Here is a 13,285-nt window from a genome sequence, read left to right as displayed (position 1 = left end):
CATCCTGGACGTGAAGAAGCCGGTTGTGGAGGTCCTGGGCTGGCGTGGTTACACTTGGTCTGCAGTTATGAGGGCGGTTGGACGTACTTTCAAATTCTCTAAAATGACTTTGGAGGCAGCTTATGGTAGATAAATTAACATTCAATTGCCTGGCAACAGCTCTGGTGGACATTCCTGCAGTCAGCATTCCAATTGCACGCTCCCTCAAACCTTGAGACATCTATGGTGTTGTGTAACAAAACTGCACATTTTAGAGGCCTTTTATTGTCCCCAGCACAATGGGCACCTGTGTAATGATCATGGTATTTAATCAGCTTCTTGATATGCCACACCTGTCAGGTAGATTATTTTGGCAAAGGAGAAATGCTCTCTAGCGGATGTAAGCTTTTTGTGCATATGGAACATTTCTGGGATCTTTTATTTCAGCTCATGGGACCAACACTTTACATGTTACGTTTATATTTTTGTTCAGTATAATTGTAGCTTTACCAAAAAGTGGTCTTTGGTTCTGATGTTAGTGAGAAGAGCCTGTTGAGTCAATTGTCCATTCAACACTCCTGTGATATCTGGGAGAGGGTTCTGCTCTCAGAACTGTTTGACAATTCTGATTTCAATCTAGGCAAGTCAATTAAGAATAAGTTCTTAGTTAAAATGACGGCCTACCCCAGCCAAACCCTAACGATGTTGGGCCAATTGTGGACTGCCCTATGGGACTCCCAATCACGGCAGGTTGTGATACAGCCTGGAATCGAACCAGGGTCTGTAGTGACACCTCTAGCACTGAGAAGTAGTGCCTTAGACTGCTGCGCCACTTGGGAGCTCCAATTATGTCTCCTGATGATCAGGAATCTTAATTTTTTTTTTACTTAAGATAACTAATAATGAAGTGCTATTAGCAACTCCCGGTCAGAGACAACTGTATATCATTAGTCTACATACGTCTCTAACTAGCTATCACTATATCTTCTAATTAAAAAGACCAGTGTTTCAATATGCTTTGTGTTGTAGTCATGACAAAGATATATAGTTAAGTAATCTTTACTATGCATGTTGTCAACCAGCACATCCAGTACATAAATAAGGTAAGTATCAATTGGTTTCTGTTTCCCGTGTAACATAAATATGAGTAACATCAATATTGCTACCTCAAATCACATCAAATTGTATTGGTCACATACACATGGTTAGCAGATGTTAATGCAAGTGTAGCGAAATGCTTGTGCTTCTAGTTCTGACAGTGCAGTAATATCTAACAAGTAATCTTACAATTCCCCAACAACTACCTAATACACACAAATCTAAAGGGATGGAATAAGAATATGTACATGTAAATATATGGATGAGCAATGGCCGAGCGGCATAGCCAGATGCAATAGATGGTTTAAGGAAGAGTATATACATATGAGATGAGTAATGTAAGGTATGTAAACTTTATTAAAGTGGCATTGTTTAAAGTGACTAGTGAGTCTATGTAGGCAGCAGCCTCTCTGAGTTAGTGATTGCTGTTTAGCAGTATGATGGCCTTGAGATAGAAGCTGTTTTCAGTCTCTCTGTCCCAGCTTTGATGCACCTGTACTGTCCTTGCCTTCTGGATGGTAGCGGGGTGAACAGGCAGTGGCTTGGGTGGTTGTAGTCCTTGATGATCTTTTTGGCCTTCCTGTGACTTCGGGTGCTGTAGGTGTCCTGGAGGGCAGGTAGTTTGCCCCCGGTGATGTGTTGTGCAGACCGCACCACCTTCTGGAGAGCCTTGCGTTTGAGAGCGGTGCAGTTGCCGTACCAGGCGGTGATAAAGCCCGACAAGATGCTCTCAACTGTGTATCTGTAAAAGTTTGTCAGGGTTTAAGGTGACAAGCCAAATTTCTTCAGCCTCTTGAGGTCGAAGAGGTGCTGTTGCGCCTTCTTGGTGGACCATTTCAGTTTGTCTGTGATGTGTACACCGAGGAACTTAAAACTTTCCACCTTCTCCAGTACTGTTCCTTCGATGGGGATAGGGCGCTCCCTCTGCTGTTTCCTGAAGTCCACGATCTTCTCCTTTGTTTTGTTGAGGTTGAGTGAGAGGTTGTTTTCCTGACACCACTCTCCGAGTGCCCTTTCCTCCTCCCTGTAGGCTGTCTCGTCGTCGTTGTTGGTAATCAAGCCCACTACTGTTGTGTCATCTGCAAACTTGATAATTGAGTTGGAGACTTGCATGGCCACACAGTCATGGGTGAACAGGGAGTACAGGAGGGGGCTGAGCACACACCCTTGTTGGGCCCCAGTGTTGAGGGTCAGCAAAGTGGAGATGTTGTTTCCTACCTTCACCAACTAGGGGCGGCCCATCAAGATCCAGGACCCAATTGCACAGGGCAAGGTCGAGACCCAGGGCCTCAAGCTTAATGATGAGCTTGGATGGTACTATGGTGTTGAATGCTAAGCTGTAGTCAATGAACAGCATTCTTACATAGGTATTCCTCTTGTCCAGATGGGATAGGGCCGTGTGATGGCGATTGTATCGTCTGTAGACCTGTTGGGGCAGTATGCAAACTGAAGTGGGTCTAGGGTGGCAGGTAAGGTGGAGGTGATATAATCCTTGACTACTCTCTCAAAGCATTTGATGACAGAAGTGAGTGCTACAGGGCGATAGTCATTTAGTTCAGTTATCTTTACTTTCTTGGGTACAGGAACAATGGTGGCCATCTTGAAGCATGTGGGGACAGCAGACTGGGATAGGGAGCAATTGAATATATCTGTAAACAGCCTGCACATTCCCTGAGGACGCGGCTATGGATGCCGTCTGGGCCAGCAGCTTGCAAGGGTTAACACGTTTAAATGTCTTACTCACGTCAGCCACGGAGAAGGAGAGGGAGGGCCCTCAGTACTTGTTAGCGTGCCGCGTTGGTGCACTGTATTATCCTCAAAGCTTGCAAAGAAGGTGTTTAGTTTGTCTGGAAGCAATACGCCGGTGTCCCCGATGTGGCTGGTTTTCTTTTTGTAGTCCGTAATTGCCTGTAGACCCTGCCACATATGTCTCGTATCTGAGCCGTTGATTTGTGACTCCACTTTGTCCCTATACCAACATTGTGCTTGTTTGATTGCCTTGCGGAGGGAATAACTACACTGTTTATATTCTGCCATATTCCCAGTCCTCTTTCGATGGTTAAATGCGGTGGTTCGCGCTTTCAGTTTTGCATGAATGCCGCCATCCATCCAAGGTTTTTGGTTAGGGTAGGTTTTAGTAGTCACAGTGGGTACAACATCTCCAATGCACTTCCTTACAAACTCACTCATCGAGTCAACGTATAGATCGATGTTATTCTCAATCTTGAAGCGTGGATTCCGATTGGTCAGACCAGAATTGAATGGTTCTAGTCACGTGTACATCCTGTTTGAGTTTCTGCCTATAGGACGGTAGGAGCAAGATGGAGTCATGGTCGGTTTTGCTGAAGGGAGGGCCTTGTACGCATTGCAGAAGTTAGAGTATCAGTGGTCCAGTGTATTGTCCGTGCGAGTACTACAATCAATATGCTGATAGAATTTAGGTAGCCTTGTTCTCAAATTTGCTTTGTTAAAATCCCCAGCTACAATAAATGCAGCCTCAGGATATATGGTTTCCAGTTTACATAGAGTCCAGTGAAGTTTATTGAAGGCCATCGTGTAATCTGCTTGAGGGGTATATACACAGCTGTGACGATAACTGACGAGAATTCTCTTTGGAGATAATATGGTTGGCATTTGATTGTAAGGAATTCTAGGTCAGGTGAACAGAAGGGCTTGAGTTCCTGTATGTTGTTATGGTTACACTATGAGTTGTTGATCATGAAGCATATACCCCCGCTGTTACGGATACAAGTGTGTATCCTGTGTATTTCTTTTCTCTCCTTCTCCCCTCACAGGTGACAATCATCACTCCCCAATCAGTCATCAATCAGTCCCCAATCAGAAGACACCTGTTCCTTTTCCCTCAACCTATCACAGCCCCTTTCCCTTGGTTTAAAAACCCAGTCAGTTGTTTTCTCCCCAGATCAATCTTTGTGTTCATTCTCTCAATCTCGCTCTCTGTGTGTCCCGCTCTCTAGCTCTGTATTGATCTCTTTTGTTTTCGCAACTGCATGTCACATTTGTCCGGTAATCCTGTGAGTATTGTTTTGTTGTTTGACTGTTTGTTTGTTTGGTGGGAAAAGGGGGTACCAAGACAAGTCGCCCATGGGCATACATTACCCGTAGGAATACTGTGTCTAAGTACCCTAGTTAGAACTGGGCGGACCACCCTCTGTATTTTTGGTTAGTTAGCTAACTGTTCTTGAAATAGGCTAGTCTAGCTTAGGGGTATTTTTGGCTTATTGTTTCTTTGCTTGGGTCCAGCTCAGCCCCTCTTCTCACACCCCTTTACCGTGTGTTTAAAATAAACCTTTTGAGTTTGACGGTAGATTTCAGTTGTCTGTGGTTTTTGGTTCTCACTGTTACTTGTCACGAATATAATTTGCATGATTTATGTTACGGGTCTCGTATCCATCCCCCCTAGACCGCTGGGCCAAAGGGATTCGTAACACCCGCCCTTATTCTTCCCAGAGATATGTTTATTTCTGTCTGCGCGACGCATGAAGAAATATTTTTTTATTTTGAAGCAAACAAGAAATAAGACAAAAAACATAACTTGAGCGTGCATAACTATTCATCCCCCAAAGTCAATACTTTGTAGAGCCACCTTTTGCTGCAATTACAGCTGCAAGTCTCTTGGGGTATGTCTCTATAAGCTTGGTACATCTAGCCACTGGGATTTTTGCCCATTCTTCAAGGAAAAACTGCTCCAGCTCCTTCAAGTTGGATGGGTTCCGCTGGTGTACAGCATTCTTTTAAGTCATACCACAGATTCTCAATTGGATTGAGGTCTGGGCATTGGTCTAGGCCATTCCAAGACATTGAAATGTTTCCCCTTAAACCCCTCGAGTGTTGCTTTAGCAGTATGCTTAGGATCATTGTCCTGCTGGAAGGTGAACCTCCGTCCCAGTCTCAAATCTCTGGAAGAGTGAAACCGGTTTCCCTCAAGAATTTCCCTGTATTTAGCTCTATCCATCATTCCTTCAATTCTAACCAGTTTCCCAGTCCCTGCCGATGGAAAAACATCCTCACAACATGATGCTGCCACCACCATGCTTCACTGTGGGGATGGTGTTTTCAGGGTGATGAGAGGTGTTGGGTTTGCACCAGACAGCCTTTTCCTTGATGGCCAAAAGCTACATTTTAGTCTCATCTGACCAGAGTACCTTCTTCCATATGTTTGGGGAGTCTCCCACATGCCTTTTGGCGAACACCAAACGTGTTTGCTTATTTTTTTCTTTAAGCAATGGCTTTTTTCTGGTCACTCTTCCATAAAGCCCAGCTCTGTGGAGTGTATGGCTTAAAGTGGTCCTATGGACAGATACTGCAATCTTCACTGTGGAGCTTTGCAGCTCCTTCAGGGTTATCTTTGGTCTCTTTGTTGCCTCTCTGATTAATTCCCTCCTTGCCTGGTCCATGAGTTTTGGTGGGCGGCCCTCTCTTGGCAGGTTTGTTGTGGTGCCATATTCTTTCCATTTTTTAATATTGGATTTAATGGTGCTCTGTGGGATGTTCAAAGTTTTGGATTTTGTTTTATATCCCAACCCTGATCTGTACTTCTCCACAACACCATGAAGAGCTCCTTGGTCTTCATGGTGTTGCTTGCTTGGTGGTGCCTCTTGCTTAATGGTGTTGCAGACTCTGGAGCCTTTCAGAACAGGTTTACATTTACTGAGATCATGTGACACTTAGATTACACACAGCTGGACTTTATTTAACAAATTATGTGACTTCTGAAGGTTGCACCAGATCTTATTTAGGGGCTTCATAGCAAAGGGGTGAATACATATGCATGCACCACTTTCCATTTTAGTTTTTATATAATTTTTTGAAACAAGTTTTTTTCACTTCACCAATTTGGCCTGTTTTGTGTATGTCCATTACATGAAATCCAAATAAAAATCGATTTGAAATTACAGGTTGTAATGCAACAAAATAGGAAAAACGCCAAGGGGGATGAATACTTTTGCAAGGCACTGCACGTCCTGCTCAGGGTGTCGGCCAGCACCACATGTTTTCCAGAAACGTATTGGAGACTGACCTCATAGTTTTGGATTCTCATGAGCATGTGTTGTAGTCTTTTTGGTGTGCTGAGGAGAGGTTTGTCATAATGCTCTCTAGAGGCTTGTGATCTGACTGCACGTCGACAGTTCGTCCATATGTGAATTGGTGGAACCTCTCCATGCCAAACACCACTGCAAGCAGCTCCTGCTCTATCTGTGCATACCCTGTTTCAGTCTCTGTCAGGGCTCTGCTGGCATATGCTATTGGTTGTCCTCCCTGCATCAAGGCTGCTCCTAACCCACTCTCTGAAGCATCACACTGTAGTACAAGCTGCTCTGATGGGTTGTAGTATTTCAGCACAGGGTTCTGTGCACTGGTATCCCTGATTTTATTGAAAGCCAACTCCTGTCTCTCTGACCACTCCCACAGTGAGTCCTTGTGTGTTTTGCTGTTGCAGTGGCTCGCAGAGCTCCGTGGTGTGGCTGCAGAACTTGGCTAGGTAGTTTACCATGCCCAGGAAGCGCTGCACCCCCTGCACATATGTAGGCCTAGGCATCTGTCTGATGGCTGTCCCTTTTTCTGGGTCCACTTTCAACCCCTCTGATGTTAGCAGGGGGCCAATGTGGGGCAGCCTGAGCTGTAGCTATTCAGCTTCATATAGAGCTTCCTGCATCTGTCCAGGAGCATTCTCAGGTTCTTGTCATGGTCCAGACTCGCTGCTTCATCATTGCCTCCTTCTCCCACAATCAGGATGTCATCTGCAATGATTTTGACTCCTGGGAGACCTTCCATTGCCTGGGTCAACTTCCTGTGGAAGATCTCTGGGGCTGGACTGATTCCCATTTGCATGTGCAGCCACCTTGTAGCGTCTCATCCACTTACAGCTTCAGTTTTCTGGGTAAGCATCCATCCCGGAATACATCAGAATACTCCAATTTGAATTGCTATTATGTCCAGGATCCTGTTTTCTCGATGGCCATGAAGTTGTGGTGCTGCACAGTAATCAACTCCATTGACTGGATAGCCTTACTTCCTAGAATGGGCCTGTGCAAGTTCTTGTTGACTACGATGAACTCAACTTGGTAGGTTTTCTTATTGCGTGGATTGATCACTTTAAGTGTGCACTTCCCACTTCCCATTCACATTTTTGTCCATATGCAGGTCATGTTTCCTTTTTTCTCTCATGTGTCCGTCCACAGTATCTGCATTGTATAATGCTCTGTCCCTCTATAGGGTCTCCTGTCCCTCTATAGGGTCTCCTGTCCCTCTGTAGGGTCTCCTCTCCCTCTCTGTCCCTCTGTAGGGTCTCCTCTCCCTCTCTGTCCCTTTGTAGGGTCTCCTCTCCCTCTCTGTCTATTCCATTTGCACAACAGCATGTGAAATTTATTGTCAATCAGTGTTGCTTCCTAAGTGGACAGTTTGATTTCACAGAAGTGTGATTGACTTGGAGTTACATTGTGTTTAAGTGTTCCCTTTATTTTTTGGAGCAGTATATATTTTTATTGGGATCACAAAATGCATCCATTGCTGCAATTACTTCCTCAACAAAGATATTGTCTTTTGTACTGCCCACAGAGAGGGTCTCATAAATGGGCGCGCAAGATGGTGGTCAGTGCAGATGATTTGTTTTGGTTAGTTGAAGGAATTATTGGATTTCCTTACCTAATTATGACCATTGGATTATTTCTATGGCCATAAAACCACGTATGAATATGGTTTCGTTTATTTACCAAAGTAATTGATTACTTTCTGCAAGTTATTCACCTCTAAAACTAAGCTAGCTAGCTCAAAAACTAGCTTGCCGAACGTACATGGAAACTGCCACGACCAGAACCAAAAGGAAAGAAATGGAGAGATCGTCTAATGGACAATTAACCACTAAAGATAGTATGATTTTTGGGTACTCCTCTTCAGAATGTAACTGTGGGGGGAAATACTGCAATGGGTGATGAAAATGCGGTGAGCACGGACAACAATGCTCACAACGTGCGCCCCTCCAGTCCCCAGCTCAGGCCTTTACCTTACGAACCCGGCACTCCAGTTAAGCCCCAGGAGAAAAAGATGAGGCCAAGAGGGTATGTCACTTCTTGAGATGCAAAACAATATTGTAATGCTTTTGACAGCAAAGATAGATGAAAGGGCAAATGGCTTGGAGGTCATGGTTAGGGAGAATATGATGAAAATTGAGGCCATTAAAAAATATGTTGACTTTATCTTTGGAGAAGTGAAAACCCTCAAAAGTGACATGAAGAAAGTGGAAGTTATCTGCCAGGAAAATGAAAAGAAGGTGGCTGAACTCGAGCAAAAGGTGAATGAGGTGGAGAGATACCAGCGCAGGTGGAACCTGATGCTCCATGCAATTCCAGAGCAGGCGGGTGAGGACATCAAATGCAGAGTTGTTGACATCTGTGGAGCTGTCATCCCCGAATCAAAAGCCAAACTTCAGGAAAATGTGGACATCGTCCATTGTTTTGGAAGACTTAAGGATCAAATCAAATCAAAATCAAATTTATTTATATAGCCCTTCGTACATCAGCTGAAATCTCAAAGTGCTGTACAGAAACCCAGCCTAAAACCCCAAACAGCAAGCAATGCATGTGAAAGAAGCACGGTGGCTGGGAAAAACTCCTGAGAAAGGCCAAAAACCTAGGAAGAAACCTAGAGAGGAACCAGGCTATGAGGGGTGGCCAGTCCTCTTCTGGCTGTGCCGGGTGGATATTATAACAGAACATGGTCAAGATGTTAAAATGTTCGTAAATGACCAGCATGGTCAAATAATAATAATCATAGTAATTGTCGAGGGTGCAACAAGCACGTCCGGTGAACAGACAAGAGACTGAGACAAGATCAAGACAAGAGACTGAGGACAACCATCATCCGGTTCACCGACAGATCTACACGGGACCTTCTTTGGAGGCGAGCGAAGAATTGTGAATTCCTCATCAAGCAAAAATTGAGGTTCATGGAGGATCTGACCTCAGCAGACAAAGTGACGAGAGAAAATGTGGCCGATGGTGGCTTCAGCTCGAAAGGCAGGGAAAACTGCTTTTTTTTTATCGGTGCAAGAGTGATCATCGATGGGAAAGAAATGCGGCCAAATCAAAACATTTGAGTGAGAGCCAGAGTCTAACTCGGACAGAACTGTCAGGCCAACAACTGATTACAAGGTGAAAAGCAGCCTTTTATTATAAATATGTACACAAACACTTGAATGAGAGAACTGGTAAACTAAACACTAACTATAGGTGAATAACTGCTTATTGTAAAGTCTACACAATGTCTCCCCCTTGTGGGAGTAAATACTTTGGTAACTTTATGACCAATATTTGTTAGTTTTTTTGTTGGAGAGGTTAACAATGGGATGGAAATCCTTTTGAGTTACATATCCTTAGGAAAAGCTTATATTAGCATAACAAGGTTGTTGGTTGAAGTTTATATATTTATCTCTTTGCTCAATTAATGTCAGGGGTATTACTCAAGCGTAAGGCTATTTTCCTGTATTGCAAACGGTTTAATGCAGACTTTTACTTTTTACAAGAGACTCATGCTTGTTCTTCCGATCTATCTTTTTTGAAAAATCAATGGGGTAACGTTATCTGGTTATCATATGGCAACAACCACTCTGCTGTTATAGCAGTTTTAAGGGGTGCATTTAAAGGGAAGGTCATCACCAAGGACTTCACTTGGTGTAACAAGGACATGTCCAGACAGTCAAGAATTGACTTCTGATTGATTTCAAATTCATTAGATAATTCTGTAGTCAAGGTATCAATTGAACCATCAGTTCTTACTGATCATAAAGTTATATTCTTATCTTTAAATATTAATGGATCTGAAGTTAATAAACCGAATCGGAGTTATTGGAAACTCAGTAGTAGACTGTTGGAAGATGATAATTTCAAGATGGATGCCAAAGATATTATACAAGACAATTGGAGGAAAGCCCAACTATTTTAAGTCTTATGGGAAATATTGGGAATTAATGAAGTATGAAATAAGACAAACAGCCATGAAGAGAGCTAAAGAAATTGCTGAACTTAAAAGATTGAGGGAAGATAAACTTGTTAACCTCTATGGGCTAGGTGGGACGCTTGCGTCCCATCTACTCAACAGCCAGTGGAATCCCGTGGCGCGATATTCAAATACCTTAGAAATGCTATTACTTCAATTTCTCAAACATATGACTATTTTACACCATTTTAAAGACAAGACTCTCGTTAATCTAACCACACTGTCCGATTTCAAAAAGGCTTTACAACGAAAGCAAAACATTAGATTATGTCAGCAGAGTACCCAGCCAGAAATAATCAGACACCCATTTTTCAAGCTAGCATATAATGTCACAAAAACCAAAACCACAGCTAAATGCAGCACTAACCTTTGATGATCTTCATCAGATGACACTCCTAGGACATTATGTTTTACAATACATGCATGTTTTGTTCAATCAAGTTCATATTTATATCAAAAAACAGCTTTTTACATTAGCATGTGACCAGCATTCCCACCGAACACTTCCGGTGAATTTACTAAATTACTCATGATAAACGTTCACAAAAAACATAACAATTATTTTAAGAATTATACATACAGAACTCCTTTATGCAATCGCTATGTCCGATTTTAAAATAGCTTTTCGGTGAAAGCACATTTTGCAATATTCTGAGTAGATAGCCTGGCCATCACAGGCTAGCTATTTTGACACCCACCAAGTGTGGTACTCACCAAACTCAGAATTACTATTAGAAAAATTGGATTACCTTTGCTGTTCTTCGTCAGAATGCACTCCCAGGACTTCTACTTCAATAACAAATGTTGGTTTGGTTCCAAATAATCCATAGTTATATCCAAATAGCGCCGTTTTGTTCGTGCGTTCAAGACACTATCCGAAGGGTAAAGAAGGGTGACGCGCCCGACGTGTTTCGTGACAACGAGTTTCAAAATATTCCATTACCGTACTTCGAAGCATGTCAAACGCTGTTTAAAATCAATTTTTATGCGATTTTTCTCGTAAAAAAGCGATAATATTCCGACCGGGAAACCCTGTTTTCGTTCAAAGACGAAAAAATAAAAACATGGTGTCGGCTCGTGCACGCGCCCCAGTCTCATTGTTCTCAGATCGACCACTATCCAAATGCGCTACTGTTTTTCAGCCATGGCCTGCAAAGTCACCATTCATCGTTCTGGCGCCTTCATGGCCTTTAGAAAATGTCACGTTATGCCAGAGATCCCCTGTTTTGGTTAGAGATGATCAAGAAGGCCAAGAAATAGTCAGAGAGGGCGCTTCCTGTTTGGAATCTTCTCAGGTTTTGGCCTGCCAAATGAGTTCTGTTATACTCACAGACACCATTCAAACAGTTTTAGAAACTTTAGGGTGTTTATATGCATATTCTAGTTACTGGGCAGGAGTAGTAACCAGATTAAATCGGGTAAATTTTTTATTCGGCCGTGCAAATACTGCGGCGTGCTTCCGGGCTTGCGGCGTGCTCCCGCAAAGGTTATAGCGGCGTGCTCCCGGGCTCGCGGAGGAGCCGCATCGCGGTCGGCACTCTGCAGGACTTTGACAAGCGCGGACGCGGCTTCGGTGCGGGGGAGACGCTGCCTTCTTTGTATCAAGGGCTTGACAAGCACCTTTCCCAGCTGCTCTAGGAGCACCCTCCTCTTGTTCCGCTTCCGAGGCATCCAGTCGGGCTTGATCTCTCGCCATATGACAAAGGCGTTGTAGGAGGACACGTCGAGGATGTTGTGGAAGATGACCAGGAGCCAGCGGGCAGTCATCCGTCTGCAGCTGTAGGTGCCGACCACCTTGTCTAGGTTGTCCACGCTGCCCTTGTCTAGGATGAGGGCCGGCTTCCGGTCACGGCGATCGCTAACGTTGGCCTCCGTGTGCAGTGTGCTCAGGAGTAGCACGTTCTTATTTCTCTTTGCCAGGTAGGACACCAGAGTGGCGGTGGGAGTGAAGGCGAACCTGGAGGACGAGACCTGTCTGCCCTTTGACTGGAGCAGCGCGGGAGGGAGCTCAGGCTTGTTCTTTCGCACCGTGCCGACCATGGTGAGGTTCCTCTCGAGGAGCCGCTGGCCGAGTTCGTAGGAGGTGAAGAAATTGTCGCAGGTGACGTTGTGACTACCGGCCAGCCCTTGCATGAGATCGAGGACGACGCGCGCGCCCTGGTTCTTCTCGGGGGCTCCGCCGGCCGCCTTACCGGTGTAGACTTGCATCTTCCAAGTGTAGCTGGACTTGGCGTCGCAGGCCACCCACGACTTGATGCCATATTTGGCCAGCTTGCTGGGGATGTACTGTCGGAAAGGACAGCGCCCTTTTGGGAGAGGGAGAGGAAGGAGATTAGCGTCGGCGGCGGAGTCGACGACGCTGCTACTGCTGCTGACGCTACCTCTCTATACTACCGCTGGCTCATCAAGCAGCGTCATGCTACTGCTACTGCTGCTGCTGATGCTACTGCTGCTGATGATGATGCTGCTGACGCTACCTCTCTATACTACCGCTGGCTCATCATTGGGGGCGCACAACGTTTATGTTACACGCCGACGCTGCTGATACTGCTGTTGCTGATGATGATGATGATGCCGCTGACGCTACCTCTCTATACTACCGCTGGCTCATCATTGGGGGCGCACGGCGTTTATGTTACACGCCGACGCTACCTCTCTATAGTGTACGTACGTACGTACGTACGTACGTACGTACGTACGTACGTACGTACGTACAGATGCGCACAGATACGCACAGATACACACAGATACACGCAGACGGTACCTCTGAATGGGACCAGTTGTTCGTCCACCGTCAAGTCGGACCCCGGGTTGTAGAGGGCCGGCAGCCGCTCCTCCCACAGGTCCCAGACCTCTCTTATGGCCGCCAGTCTGTCGGCGGCGAGTCTCGCGGGTCTCGACCGGCGGTCGTCGAATCGCAGCAGCCTCGAGTACTTGTGAAAGACCTTGAGCGGCATGGTGGCTCGGAACACGGTCCTGCCGCTCTCCGCGTCCCACAGGCTGGCCGCGGCCTTGCCCTGGGACCTGTAGACACCCGCTAGGATTAGCAGCCCTAGGTAGGCGCGCAGGTCGACGGAGTCCATGGGTCGCCAGCCGTCGCCGTATTTTCTCACCCCCTGCAGATTCGTCATGTCCACAATGATCCTTTCTATCGCCGGCGTGACAAACAGCCGGAAGGTGGACTTGATGTCGA

The sequence above is a fragment of the Salmo trutta genome, chromosome 7, assembly GCF_901001165.1.
Source record: "Salmo trutta chromosome 7, fSalTru1.1, whole genome shotgun sequence".
Taxonomy (NCBI): domain Eukaryota; kingdom Metazoa; phylum Chordata; class Actinopteri; order Salmoniformes; family Salmonidae; genus Salmo; species Salmo trutta.
Note: the sequence above shows the minus strand (reverse complement) of the source record.